We start from the raw sequence: 14,586 nt of genomic DNA on the forward strand, positions 1-14,586 counted from the left end.
TGGTCTCCTTTGACTGTTTTCCTTTGTTTCTGCATCTTCTCACTTCTCTGCTTAAACTTATTCTTTGGCTAAAGTTGTTCCACAAACAGAAGGCAGGCAGAGGACATGGGGGGCAGGGATCATAGGGTCCTGCTCCGTTTCAATCCTACGTCAGTTGCTTGGGGTCAATAACCTTGGATGTTACCTGGCACTCTTGTAGGCAGGAAGGAGGTATGTTTGCATGAACGTGTATATATTCATACAATTTTTCTCATTAAACTTCTAAGGACTGAAAAACAACAACGATAATTAAATAGCTTCAAAACAGTCCTCTACAGTCATAGAAAGTTAGATAAGGAAGGAAAAGGAAAAACATGCAAAAAAAGCACAACTCACCCGAATGCAATATATGTTAAAACACGGAATTTTCTATGCACATGAGTGAGAATTGGTTAGGATTGAAGGAATTTGCACCACAAAATGAGTTTACTGGTTACTCATAATAAATTCTAAGTATTCATTGAATTCCCATGAATTCCAAGTAAAGGTCCCTGCTTCCAGTTTCTTGGAAGAAAACCTGGATCCCATAAGAAGGTGGGAGGCGTTTTAGGGGCTTATTTTGAGACACTACTCTCCCAAAATATACAAGCAAACCAACTTTGTTTTGGTTCTACATTGAGCATGCTAATTGTCTGGATAGAGCTATATCTTACAGAAATGAGAGCAAATGCAATTTCATCCCCGGGGCTATATAATTATCAAAAGCACCTTCAGAACTTGTTGGAGCCTCCCTCTGTCGTATTTGAAGAAATAAAGTTACAGCAGCAGCGTGAGGTTATGTGGTGACAGGATGGAATGGTCCTCAGCTGCTAATTAGAATTTTCTGAAATATTAGGGCACATATCACAGGAAAATCCCACTCAACGATATACATAAGTTTAAAACGCCCGAGGGTAGCTATTAACTTCCGAAAATAGTACCAGGTATAAGCCCTTAAACTGAGGTTAATCGACACATCTATGACCTACGCAGTTTGCAGAGGCTACAGCTTGATATTTTTATAGAGCGATGTCAGTCTGGTTTTTATACCCAGGCTTCCGGATTTATACATTTAAAAATATCTTTTATTTTTATTGTAAAGCTGCTGCTAAAGAAAATTGGCTTCAGTAAACAGTCTCTTGATATTGGATTCCGTCCTCTTTCTTTTTCCTTGGAGATTATTTTAGGCTTTTCATCAGGGAGAGGTGCTTAGGTAACCTACAAACACAACACATAAACAGATCTCAAAGTCAAAGTCGTGTTGACCTTACACGGACCTTCACTTCATGAAGATCTGTTTCAGATCTTTTGAATGAGTCAAAGGAAACTTGGCAAAATGATTCTTTTTAACATCAAATTACAATTGAAAACCTTATTTGAACCATGAAGAAATTAGAGAAACATTCCAAAACATAGCCAAATAATGTAGTCTTTACCTAGCTACAGGATGCTGTAACTGCTGAATCTTGAGTTAAGATTTGTATTTAATAAGATGCGTGCAGCTACTATAGAGTCAGCCTACTTATAGATAAAAAAAAAAAATACCCCATCGCTTCATCCAGGGAAGAAAAGTTCATTTTCTTCACATTTAACACAGAAAATATTCAAACATATGGCAGAAATCACATATGACATTTTAACCGATTCTTTTGCCTGATCCTGTATGTATTTACCTATTTTTGGTCATAAGAACATAAATATTACCTTATTGCACCAACCCCAGTGTATTAGTTATCTATTGCTGTTTAACAAATTGCCCCCAAATTTAGTGGCTTACAGATTAAAATGTCGATCTTTCCGTTTCTGTGGGGCAGGAGTCTGGGCACAGCTGAGCTGAGTTGCCTGAAGTTGCAGGTGAGCTGACGGCCAGGTCTGGGGTCTCATCTAAAGACTAGACCTGGGCAGGGGTCGGGGGGCGGGGGGAGGAGCCAGTTCCAAGCTCACACACCTGGTTATTATCAGGCTCAGGAAATCGGCTTCCAAGCTCCCTCACCTGGGCCTCTCCATGGGACTGACTCACAGCACGGTCGCTGGCTTCCCCAAGTGAACCAGGCAAGAGAGAGCTGGAAAGAGAGCGTCCAAGATGGAACCTGCAGTCCTTTGTCACCTCAGCTCTGCATGGAGGCCATCGCCTCTGCCATGTTGTCTTCTCTAGAAGTGAGTCACTAAGTCTAGCCCACGTGAAAGGGAGGCAGGGATCGGGGGGGATTATTTCAGAGGCTCCTACCACGACCAAACTCAGCCTGTGATGACCTTGTGGAGAGGAAGTAGCGAGTTGTGCTCTGTTATTTTTGTCTGCCTGCTGCCTATTTGGGAAATGACCTCTTCCTCCTTCTCGGTCTGTGTGGCTCTGGAGACTGAAAGCTCCCCTCACCTTGGCTCTTGGGGGGTGGGCAACTTTGTGGCCAGAGGGAGCGATTCGAGGATGAGCCTTTCAGAGCCTTTTTCAGGAACTGACAGGGGTGCTGGGAGAAACAGGCTCTCCTAAGGTCACAGGTGCTGTGAAACATGGAAAACTGGAATTCTTCTGTCTTCTATGTCTATATATAGGACTCCTTTGCTCCATGTGAAAAAATTCTTAGTAAAACAGAGCTGAGAGGGCAGGGTGAGCGAAACACACCAAATCCTCCTAACATCTCCTGCCCCTCTGTGCCCAGCTTTGCCTGAAGTCAGGCTTAACTTTTCTTTTTGCAGTTAGTTTTGAATGGGGTTTTTATCACTTGCAACAGCAATAGAAAAATGGTTCTAACATATGTTAGAACCATTTTTCTATTGCTGTTGCAAGTGATAAAAACCCCATTCAAAACTAACTGCAAAAAGAAAAGTTAAGCCTGACTTCAGGCAAAGCTGGGCACAGAGGGGCAGGAGATGTTAGGAGGATTTGGTGTGTTTCGCTCACCCTGCCCTCTCAGCTCTGTTTTACTAAGAATTTTTTCACATGGAGCAAAGGAGTCCTATATATAGACATAGAAGACAGAAGAATTCCAGTTTTCCATGTTTCACAGCACCTGTGACCTTAGGAGAGCCTGTTTCTCCCAGCACCCCTGTCAGTTCCTGAAAAAGGCTCTGAAAGGCTCATCCTCGAATCGCTCCCTCTGGCCACAAAGTTGCCCACCCCCCAAGAGCCAAGGTGAGGGGAGCTTTCAGTCTCCAGAGCCACACAGACCGAGAAGGAGGAAGAGGTCATTTCCCAAATAGGCAGCAGGCAGACAAAAATAACAGAGCACAACTCGCTACTTCCTCTCCACAAGGTCATCACAGGCTGAGTTTGGTCGTGGTAGGAGCCTCTGAAATAATCCCCCCCGATCCCTGCCTCCCTTTCACGTGGGCTAGACTTAGTGACTCACTTCTAGAGAAGACAACATGGCAGAGGCGATGGCCTCCATGCAGAGCTGAGGTGACAAAGGACTGCAGGTTCCATCTTGGACGCTCTCTTTCCAGCTCTCTCTTGCCTGGTTCACTTGGGGAAGCCAGCGACCGTGCTGTGAGTCAGTCCCATGGAGAGGCCCAGGTGAGGGAGCTTGGAAGCCGATTTCCTGAGCCTGATAATAACCAGGTGTGTGAGCTTGGAACTGGCTCCTCCCCCCGCCCCCCGACCCCTGCCCAGGTCTAGTCTTTAGATGAGACCCCAGACCTGGCCGTCAGCTCACCTGCAACTTCAGGCAACTCAGCTCAGCTGTGCCCAGACTCCTGCCCCACAGAAACGGAAAGATCGACATTTTAATCTGTAAGCCACTAAATTTGGGGGCAATTTGTTAAACAGCAATAGATAACTAATACACTGGGGTTGGTGCAATAAGGTAATATTTATGTTCTTATGACCAAAAATAGGTAAATACATACAGGATCAGGCAAAAGAATCGGTTAAAATGTCATATGTGATTTCTGCCATATGTTTGAATATTTTCTGTGTTAAATGTGAAGAAAATGAACTTTTCTTCCCTGGATGAAGCGATGGGGTATTTTTTTTTTTTATCTATAAGTAGGCTGACTCTATAGTAGCTGCACGCATCTTATTAAATACAAATCTTAACTCAAGATTCAGCAGTTACAGCATCCTGTAGCTAGGTAAAGACTACATTATTTGGCTATGTTTTGGAATGTTTCTCTAATTTCTTCATGGTTCAAATAAGGTTTTCAATTGTAATTTGATGTTAAAAAGAATCATTTTGCCAAGTTTCCTTTGACTCATTCAAAAGATCTGAAACAGATCTTCATGAAGTGAAGGTCCGTGTAAGGTCAACACGACTTTGACTTTGAGATCTGTTTATGTGTTGTGTTTGTAGGTTACCTAAGCACCTCTCCCTGATGAAAAGCCTAAAATAATCTCCAAGGAAAAAGAAAGAGGACGGAATCCAATATCAAGAGACTGTTTACTGAAGCCAATTTTCTTTAGCAGCAGCTTTACAATAAAAATAAAAGATATTTTTAAATGTATAAATCCGGAAGCCTGGGTATAAAAACCAGACTGACATCGCTCTATAAAAATATCAAGCTGTAGCCTCTGCAAACTGCGTAGGTCATAGATGTGTCGATTAACCTCAGTTTAAGGGCTTATACCTGGTACTATTTTCGGAAGTTAATAGCTACCCTCGGGCGTTTTAAACTTATGTATATCGTTGAGTGGGATTTTCCTGTGATATGTGCCCTAATATTTCAGAAAATTCTAATTAGCAGCTGAGGACCATTCCATCCTGTCACCACATAACCTCACGCTGCTGCTGTAACTTTATTTCTTCAAATACGACAGAGGGAGGCTCCAACAAGTTCTGAAGGTGCTTTTGATAATTATATAGCCCCGGGGATGAAATTGCATTTGCTCTCATTTCTGTAAGATATAGCTCTATCCAGACAATTAGCATGCTCAATGTAGAACCAAAACAAAGTTGGTTTGCTTGTATATTTTGGGAGAGTAGTGTCTCAAAATAAGCCCCTAAAACGCCTCCCACCTTCTTATGGGATCCAGGTTTTCTTCCAAGAAACTGGAAGCAGGGCCCTTTACTTGGAATTCATGGGAATTCAATGAATACTTAGAATTTATTATGAGTAACCAGTAAACTCATTTTGTGGTGCAAATTCCTTCAATCCTAACCAATTCTCACTCATGTGCATAGAAAATTCCGTGTTTTAACATATATTGCATTCGGGTGAGTTGTGCTTTTTTTGCATGTTTTTCCTTTTCCTTCCTTATCTAACTTTCTATGACTGTAGAGGACTGTTTTGAAGCTATTTAATTATCGTTGTTGTTTTTCAGTCCTTAGAAGTTTAATGAGAAAAATTGTATGAATATATACACGTTCATGCAAACATACCTCCTTCCTGCCTACAAGAGTGCCAGGTAACATCCAAGGTTATTGACCCCAAGCAACTGACGTAGGATTGAAACGGAGCAGGACCCTATGATCCCTGCCCCCCATGTCCTCTGCCTGCCTTCTGTTTGTGGAACAACTTTAGCCAAAGAATAAGTTTAAGCAGAGAAGTGAGAAGATGCAGAAACAAAGGAAAACAGTCAAAGGAGACCAAATAATAACAGTTTAGTCATCAAGCAGAGTCAAGGACCTTTCGTTCCTTCTCAAGGGCTATAGATACTATTCTGAGCCACGTCCTGTGAGCTGTCTTACAGAGACGGAAACCCTCACCAGGTGGAAGAAGTGACCCACACGATGATCAGACTGTAGCCACGACCTAAGCTGCCACAATTCTGAGAACTGGTTGCAAAGAAATGGAAACAAACCCACCCTGGAACTGAAGACTAACTGTACCTAAAACAATCAAGATGACGCTGGTCAGACCACCAATGACCAATGTCAAGACGACGGGCAGAGCTGCCCGTGCTGTTTCTGCACGCAGCCCCCTCCCTCCGCCTATAGAAGCTCGTGCCCCCTGGCTGTCAGTGGGGGGAGTCGGCCTTGGACAGCGGTCCGCCCCAGCCCCGGTTGCCCACCTCTGAAATAAAGCAACCTTTCCTCTCCACCAGCCTGGCCTCTTTATTGGCTTTTGAAAGGGAGCAGCCAGACCCCACTTTCGGTTACGGTATTTGCGATGGTGGACGCTTGGCAGTCTGTAGGACGCGGAGAAGAGACAGAACCGATGAATCTGTCTTCTCCCCCAGAGCCAAGAACTTCGACACCCCAGCCTGGGAGTGGGTAGTTTGCCCCAGAACCGTTGCAAAGCTAATCTGGCGCCAGCACAGCACCATTATGGAGGGATTCTGTGAACCACCACCTTGATTTTACATTGAAAAGCTAAGGTTTTTTAATCCCAACTCCAGATAATTCCACAGAGAGTTGGTTATGGCCTTTTTTTTCTGCCGTGAAGCTTGTAGGGACCTTAGTTCCCCGACCAGGGATTGAATCCGGGCCTCAGCGGTGAACGCGCCGAGTCCTAACCACGGGACCTCCAGGGAATTCCCGAGAGAAATGGTTATTATGTATGCTTATTAGCCTACTTAAAGCAGAAAAGACTTCTATATATAACAGGAAAGAAAAAAAGCCATAAAAGGGAAGACAAGATTTTGCTACAAAAAGAGGAAAAACATACGCAAGTTTAAAAATTTTAATCGTAAATAAAACTCACAGGCAGGGCCTCCCTGGTGGCGCAGCGGTTGAGAGTCCGCCTGCCGATGCGGGGGACGCGGGTACGCGCCCCGGTACGGGAAGTTCCCACGTGCCGCGGGGCGGCTGGGCCCGTGAGCCGTGGCCGCTGCGCCTGCGCGTCCGGAGCCTGTGCTCCGCGGCGGGAGAGGTTACAGCAGTGAGAGGCCCGCGTACAGAAACTTTAGCCAAAGAATAAGTTTAAGCAGAGAAGTGAGAAGATGCAGAAACAAAGGAAAACAGTCAAAGGAGACCAAATAATAACAGTTTAGTCATCAAGCAGAGTCAAGGACCTTTCGTTCCTTCTCAAGGGCTATAGATACTATTCTGAGCCACGTCCTGTGAGCTGTCTTACAGAGACGGAAACCCTCACCAGGTGGAAGAAGTGACCCACACGATGATCAGACTGTAGCCACGACCTAAGCTGCCACAATTCTGAGAACTGGTTGCAAAGAAATGGAAACAAACCCACCCTGGAACTGAAGACTAACTGTACCTAAAACAATCAAGATGACGCTGGTCAGACCACCAATGACCAATGTCAAGACGACGGGCAGAGCTGCCCGTGCTGTTTCTGCACGCAGCCCCCTCCCTCCGCCTATAGAAGCTCGTGCCCCCTGGCTGTCAGTGGGGGGAGTCGGCCTTGGACAGCGGTCCGCCCCAGCCCCGGTTGCCCACCTCTGAAATAAAGCAACCTTTCCTCTCCACCAGCCTGGCCTCTTTATTGGCTTTTGAAAGGGAGCAGCCAGACCCCACTTTCGGTTACGGTATTTGCGATGGTGGACGCTTGGCAGTCTGTAGGACGCGGAGAAGAGACAGAACCGATGAATCTGTCTTCTCCCCCAGAGCCAAGAACTTCGACACCCCAGCCTGGGAGTGGGTAGTTTGCCCCAGAACCGTTGCAAAGCTAATCTGGCGCCAGCACAGCACCATTATGGAGGGATTCTGTGAACCACCACCTTGATTTTACATTGAAAAGCTAAGGTTTTTTAATCCCAACTCCAGATAATTCCACAGAGAGTTGGTTATGGCCTTTTTTTTCTGCCGTGAAGCTTGTAGGGACCTTAGTTCCCCGACCAGGGATTGAATCCGGGCCTCAGCGGTGAACGCGCCGAGTCCTAACCACGGGACCTCCAGGGAAATCCCGAGAGAAATGGTTATTATGTATGCTTATTAGCCTACTTAAAGCAGAAAAGACTTCTATATATAACAGGAAAGAAAAAAAGCCATAAAAGGGAAGACAAGATTTTGCTACAAAAAGAGGAAAAACATACGCAAGTTTAAAAATTTTAATCGTAAATAAAACTCACAGGCAGGGCCTCCCTGGTGGCGCAGCGGTTGAGAGTCCGCCTGCCGATGCGGGGGACGCGGGTTCGCGCCCCGGTCCGGGAAGATCCCACGTGCCGCGGGGCGGCTGGGCCCGTGAGCCGTGGCCGCTGGGCCTGCGCGTCCGGAGCCTGTGCTCCGCAACGGGAGAGGCCGCAGCAGAGGGAGGCCCGCGTACCGCAAAAAAAAAAAAACAACAACAACTCACAGGCAGATGAAAATGATGGAAGGTACTTGCAAAATGTATGGCAAAGGATTAGGGCTAATGTTTTTAATACATAGCGAGTTCTTTCCAACCTCTATAAATAAAATTAGGTGTCTGTTTCTTTTCGCCTTCTGGGTATAGAGGCAGGTGGAATGGTCTACGTTTGGCGACAGTCCTAGGCCGGCTTACGACACAACCGCTCATCGAATCAGATGGTCCTGAGGCCCTGGCATTAGCGTTGTTTACTTTTCTACGAGGCCGAGTGGGGCAGCACCAGAATCCGCATGTGGCCTGTGCCCGGGTCACCCCCAAGGGGTTCGTGCCTGAGACTGAGCACTCCTACGAGATGCCGGAAACAAAAACCCACGTCATCCAGGCCCACCCCCGGTTGCTAAGCGTGTCGGTGACAGGGTCAAGGGCCCTTTTCTTCTGAGGAGCAGAAAATCACTAGGAAAGTATTGCAGGCACAAGCGCAGACTCAGAAAAGCTAAATTTCAGTGTGTTTTCGTCACAGACTGTATTGAAGTAGAGTCGGTTTACAGCGTTGCGTTAATTTCTGCTGTACAGCAAAGTGACTCAGTTATGCGTATATATTCTTTTCCATTATGGTGTGTCACCAAAAGCTAAATTTAAAACTGAAATTTTTTTTGAATAATAATTTTCTTTTTAAATCAAAAGGCTTGTAAAAAAAAATTAAGTCACGGGAAAGTGGATGGGCATATTTTCACCGAATTGGGGGATATGTTTGGGGTGATGTGACTTTAAAAGTAGCCTATGTGTTATACCAGGAACCCAGCCGGGGGACCCTGGGGAAAGCCAAGGGAGGTGGGCAGCCCTGCTTATGGCAGCCGAACCTGAGGTTCAGAGCGAGGCTCTTGGGGCCCCCGCTGGTCAGAGACGCCTGTGAGCGGGGTATTCACACCAGGCAAACAGAGAGAGTTGTCAGGACCCGATGAGATAACCCAGGTGGAGGGCTGCCCTCGGTGCCTCACACGTTCGCTTATTTGTTCACTTATTCAGCAAATTTTTATTGAGTGACTGCTGGGTACCAGGAACTCTGCTAGGTGCTGGGGATACAGCAGTGAACAAAAGAGATGCCGGTCTTTACCCTCTCTGGGCTTGCATTCTACGGGCACATAGTAAACAACCATAAAGTGTAGCTGGCATTATAATATAATACAAAACATGCACAATTTAAAAACCAAAATACCAACCCTACCTGCACTGTTGACGGGAATGTAAATTGGTGCGGCCACTATGGAAAACAGTATGGAGGTTTCTCAAAAAAGAGAGCTACCATATGACCCAGCAATTCCACCTGGGTATTTATCTGAAAAAACCCAAAAACTCTATTTGGAAGAGATACATGCACCCCAATGTTCATAGCAGCATTATTTACAATTGCCAAGACATGGAAACAGCCTAAATGTCCATTGACAGATGAATGGATAAAGAAGATGTGGTACATATATACAATGGAATATTACTCAGCCATAAAAAAGAATGAAATTTGCCATTTGCAGTAACATGGATGGACTTGGAGGGTGTTATGCTAAGTGCAATAAGTCAGACAGAGAAAGACAAATACTGTATGATATCTCTTATGTGTGGAATCTAAAGAAATACGACAAATTAGCAAATATAACAAAAGAGAAGATGCACAGGTATAGAGAACAAACTAGTGGTTACCAGTGGGGAGAGGGGATTTAACTGCTATGTATAAAATAAGCTACAGGGATCTACCGTACAACACAGGGAATATAGTAACTATTTTTAATAACTATAAATGGATTATAAGTTTTAAAATTGTGAATTACTACATTGTACACTTATATAATGTTATACATCAACTCTACATCAATTAAAAACATAAATAAAAATCAAGATACCTTTTTTTTGCACCAGCTAGATTGGCAGAGGTTCTCTTCTAAACATGATGCCCACCAGGTATGGCCAATGGTGTGGGAAAGGAGAAGTATGAGTTGATGTAACTTTCGGGACAGCAGACGACAGTACGTGCCAAAAGCCTTCACTCCCGCAGTTCCGCATCTCCTGATTTAGTTCCCTAAGGAAATACTCGTGGGCTGCTCAACTAGTTCTACATACAAAGGAAAGTAGGAGGTTCAAGCCCGAGCCTGGAAGCGGGCAAGCCAGGGTTGACAGGCAGGTTCTACATCTGCCGTCTGTGTGACCCGCAGGCTACCTGGTGACTGTCAGAGGCTGTGCGACCTTAGGCAAATGACCTTAGACAAGCCTCCAGGCAGCGTGTTCCTCATGGTAAAATGGTGGTCATAACAGGATTTACCACACAGGGATGCTGTGAGCAGTAAATGAGAAAATGCCCACGAAACACTTAACACAGTGCCTGGTACATGACGGGTTTCAGTATACATAAGCCAAAGAGGGAAAAAACAAGGACTATATGTTCAGCCCAGCATCATTTACAATGGTGAAAAGTAAAAGAGAAATTGCCTGAGTGACTTAAAATAAATATAGAGAAGAAAGACCACCCCAACACTGAAAATCACGTTGCAGATGAACAGTTAATGGCATGGAAAATGATCACGGTGCATTGTTAGGTGAAAAACAGTTGGGTATAAATAGTGCAATCGTTCAATAGAATTCCAGTTTTAGGAAAAAATATAGAAAGACAATACTATGTATTTTCCACAATGAACAGGCATTATTTTATCATTGAAACAAACCCTGCACGTTATTTGCAGCAGACATATGTAGGGCTTTAGATGTCCAGCATCGCCCCACTTTTTGTAACATCCCAGTTTTCTGACGGGGAATAATCTTTCTCCCGCTGGGAGGAGTCCTGGCAGGAGGGCCGTCTGTAGCTCCAACATCCACCTCTCGCTTATGGAAGCCAGAGGGCTTTGGCCCTGGAGGTGTTGCTACAGGAAGGGTGGGTCTTTGGGAAGATTTCTTAGTGCGGTGACGGCACAGGCGGTGGGGGAGTGGGTGGGGCTCTGGGATTTGCTTGACCTCTGCCCTTTCCTCCTCCTACGGTGTTCACGAGCCCCTCCTAGCCTTCCAATAAATTCTTTTCTGCTTAAGTTCGCCAGAATCTATTTCTGTTGCTTGCAACTAAGAACTCTTACTCGTAAGTTATTTTTAATAACTGGAAAATGAATAAGGCCAGCTGCACTTAATATAACAGCAGCTCCAGGACCATTCTTTGCAGGGATAGTCTAATCCCAGGTGGGGCTGAGAGGGTCAGGAGGAAATGCTAAATGACCTGGCTGTGCCCACTGGATGCCACACACCTGGCTGGAGACGAACATTCATGAAAAAATTATAGATGTTGTGACACATCCGGTTGTTTGACATCGTGTGACAGCTGATGATCGTTATTCATCGATAGTTGTGATTTGGGTTGATTTAGAATTTAGAACAGTAAACTAAACTAAAATGAACAAAGACCTTAAGCATGATGCTAATTACCCCCATATACTAGTAGGTACGAAAGCTACCCCTGTATACTGCGTTATGAAACCACAGACCTGGAGCTAATATGCTTTCAGACTCGACCCCAGGAGGATGATCCGAATGACAGCTTTGTTCTCATGCTTTAAGAATAACAAACACCTGGGACTTCCCTGACGGTCCAGTGGCTAAGACTCTGCGCTCCCAATGCAGGGAGTCCAGGTTCAATCCCTGGTCAGGGAACTAGATCCCACATGCCACAACTAAGACCCGGCTGGCCAGAGAAGTAAATAAATATTTAAAAAACTAATAGCAAACACCTGCATATATTCATCTGCACTTAACTTTGATAGCATGACACCATTTGTTTTTGAGAGATTTGAAAGCCATCTGCTATTAAAATGATTACTGCCCTTGATACAGTGAGTTTACTAGGTATTAGTCACACAGACTCAGTGTTCATCTTTGCAAACTTTCAGGACTGTTGGCCTCTAAAATTTTTTGGCTTGCCTCAATTATTTTGCCAGTTTTTTCTCTCTCACGTGGAGAAGATACCCTCCAATTGTGAGTCTGACCCAAGCTTTGGACAAGTTCTAACACCTAGAGAACACAGCAGATTTAACAGAAAATAATTATCCAGCTTTCTGGGAATAATTACTCTTTATATGAGTTTCACTCATTACGCAGCTTTTCATAATTTGCAGTCAGTGCCGTTGAGGGCAGTAGGAGAATTCATGTTACACAATTTTACTTAAACCAATACTTCTCACGGTGTAATGTACGTATGAATCACTGAGGGCTCTTGTAAAAACGCAGACACCAGTTCAGTCGGTGTTCTGGTTATCTGTTGCGGGACAGCAGATCGTCCCAAACATAGCGGCTCACAACAGCCATTAAATGATTAATCATTTATTTTGCTCACAGACCTGCACTTTGGGCAGGGCTGGGCGGGGATAGCTGGTTCCCATACCTGCTCAGATGGGGAAGTTGGATACTGAAGGTGGGAGCTGAATCGTCTCACTCTGTCTGGTGATTGATGCTGGCTTGAATTTTTGGCTGCGCCACGCGGCGTGTGGGATCTTAGCTCCCCAACCAGGGATCGAACCTGCACCCCCTGCAGTGGAAGCCCGGAGTCTTAATCACTGGACCGCCGGGGAAGTCTGATGCTAGCTATTGCCTTGAGACGCCAGGTCCGGCATTGACCAGGAAGCCCACACGTATCCCTTCCACATGGATGCTTGGCTTCCTTACAGCATGGTGGCTGGGTTTCACCGAGTGTTCCAACAACGCAAGGCAGAAGTGCATGACCTGTTTATGACCTAGCCTCAGAAGTCTGTTTTATTCACCCCTCTCTCCCCAGCACTTAGCCTAGTAAGTCTCAGAGGTCTGAAACAAGATCTGACAGTGAAGGGGAGGTGCACTCGGGAAACCCCTGCATGTAAGCTGGGAACTGAGTGAAGGGCGAGAGCCGGCCTCGGGCAACTGCGCGCTGGGGAGTCCCAGGCAGGGGGCAGAGGGTGTGCAAAGGCTCAGAGGTGGAACCCCCTGGGCATGTTGGAACAACAGAAAGGTTCTTGCGCTGGAGGCTAGTGAGCGAGGGGAGAGTGGGGCAGGGGAGGGCAGGGCCCCATCAACAGAGCTTCTTTTTATGGCTGAGTCCATTGTATGGACTATGACTCAGCCTTAAGAAAAAGAAAGAGGGCTTCCCTGGTGGCGCAGTGGTTGGGAGTCCGCCTGCCGATGCAGGGGACGCGGGTTCGTGCTCCGGTCCGGGAGGATCCCACGTGCCGCGGAGCGAAAAAAAAAAAAAAAAAAAAAAAAGAAAAAGAAAGAAATCCTTCCATGCGCGACAACAAGGACGAACCTGGAGGACGTTATACTGAGTGAAATAAGGCAGACACGGAAAGGAAAAAACTGCATGATCTCACTTACACGTCGATTCTAAAAAAGTCAGCTAGGGGCTTCCCTGGCGGGCCAGGGGTTAGGGCTCCGCGCTTCTACTCAGCGGGCACAGGTTCGATTCCCGGTCGGGGAGCTAAGATCCCGCATGCTGCGCAGCATAACCGAAAAAGAATTTTTTTTAAAGTCAAACACACAGAAGCAGAGAGTAGAATGGTGGTTGCCAGGGACAGGGAGGTGGGGGAAATGAGGAGATGTTAGTCAAAGGGACGGAGTTGCAGGCGTGCAGTTTGAGGAGGTCTGGAGAGCCAACGTACAGCAGGGCGACCACGGGTAGTCATACTGTATGGAATCCTGGGCATGTGCTAGGAGAGTAGATGTCAGGCGCTGTCATCACACACACACACACACACACATACAAATGGTAACTATGTGAGGAGAAGGTATGCAAATTATCTTGCCTGTGGTCACATTTCACTAGGTATACAGACATCAAATCTTCATGTTGTGCACCTTAAATATATACATTTTTATTTTAAAAATGCTTTCGCTTTGGAAAATACAGCTGTGTTAGCTTATGTTAACACGTAATGGGTTTATTGTTGCTATTTTTTTAGTGAATAAATAATTATTTAGAAATTTTCCTGATCAGTATAACCTATAAACAAAAGCTCTTTGGAGGGGAAAGTTGGGGGCAAGGGATAAGTGAGGGGTTCGGGATAAACATACACACACGACTATATATAAAATAGATAACAAGGACCTACTGTGTAGCACAGGGAACTCTACTCAATATTCTGTAATAACTTATATGAGAAAAGAATCTGAAGAATGGATATATGTACATGTATAACTGAATCACTATGCTGTACACCTGAAACAAACACAACACTGTAAATAAAATATACTCCAAAATAGAATAAAAATTAAATTAAAAATAAAACATTTTAGCTAACCAAAGGGGGGAAAAAAAGCTCTTTGGGATTCTTATTAATTTTTAAGAGCCTAAATGGGTCCCAAGATAGAGTAATGCCATTCCCTTTGGCTTGGGAATGTTCATGTAGCCCAGGTCTGTCCAGTGGATGGGAGAGAAAGTCTGCTGGGAAGCTTCTG

The sequence above is a fragment of the Physeter macrocephalus genome, chromosome 11, assembly GCF_002837175.3.
Source record: "Physeter macrocephalus isolate SW-GA chromosome 11, ASM283717v5, whole genome shotgun sequence".
NCBI classification, from domain to species: domain Eukaryota; kingdom Metazoa; phylum Chordata; class Mammalia; order Artiodactyla; family Physeteridae; genus Physeter; species Physeter macrocephalus.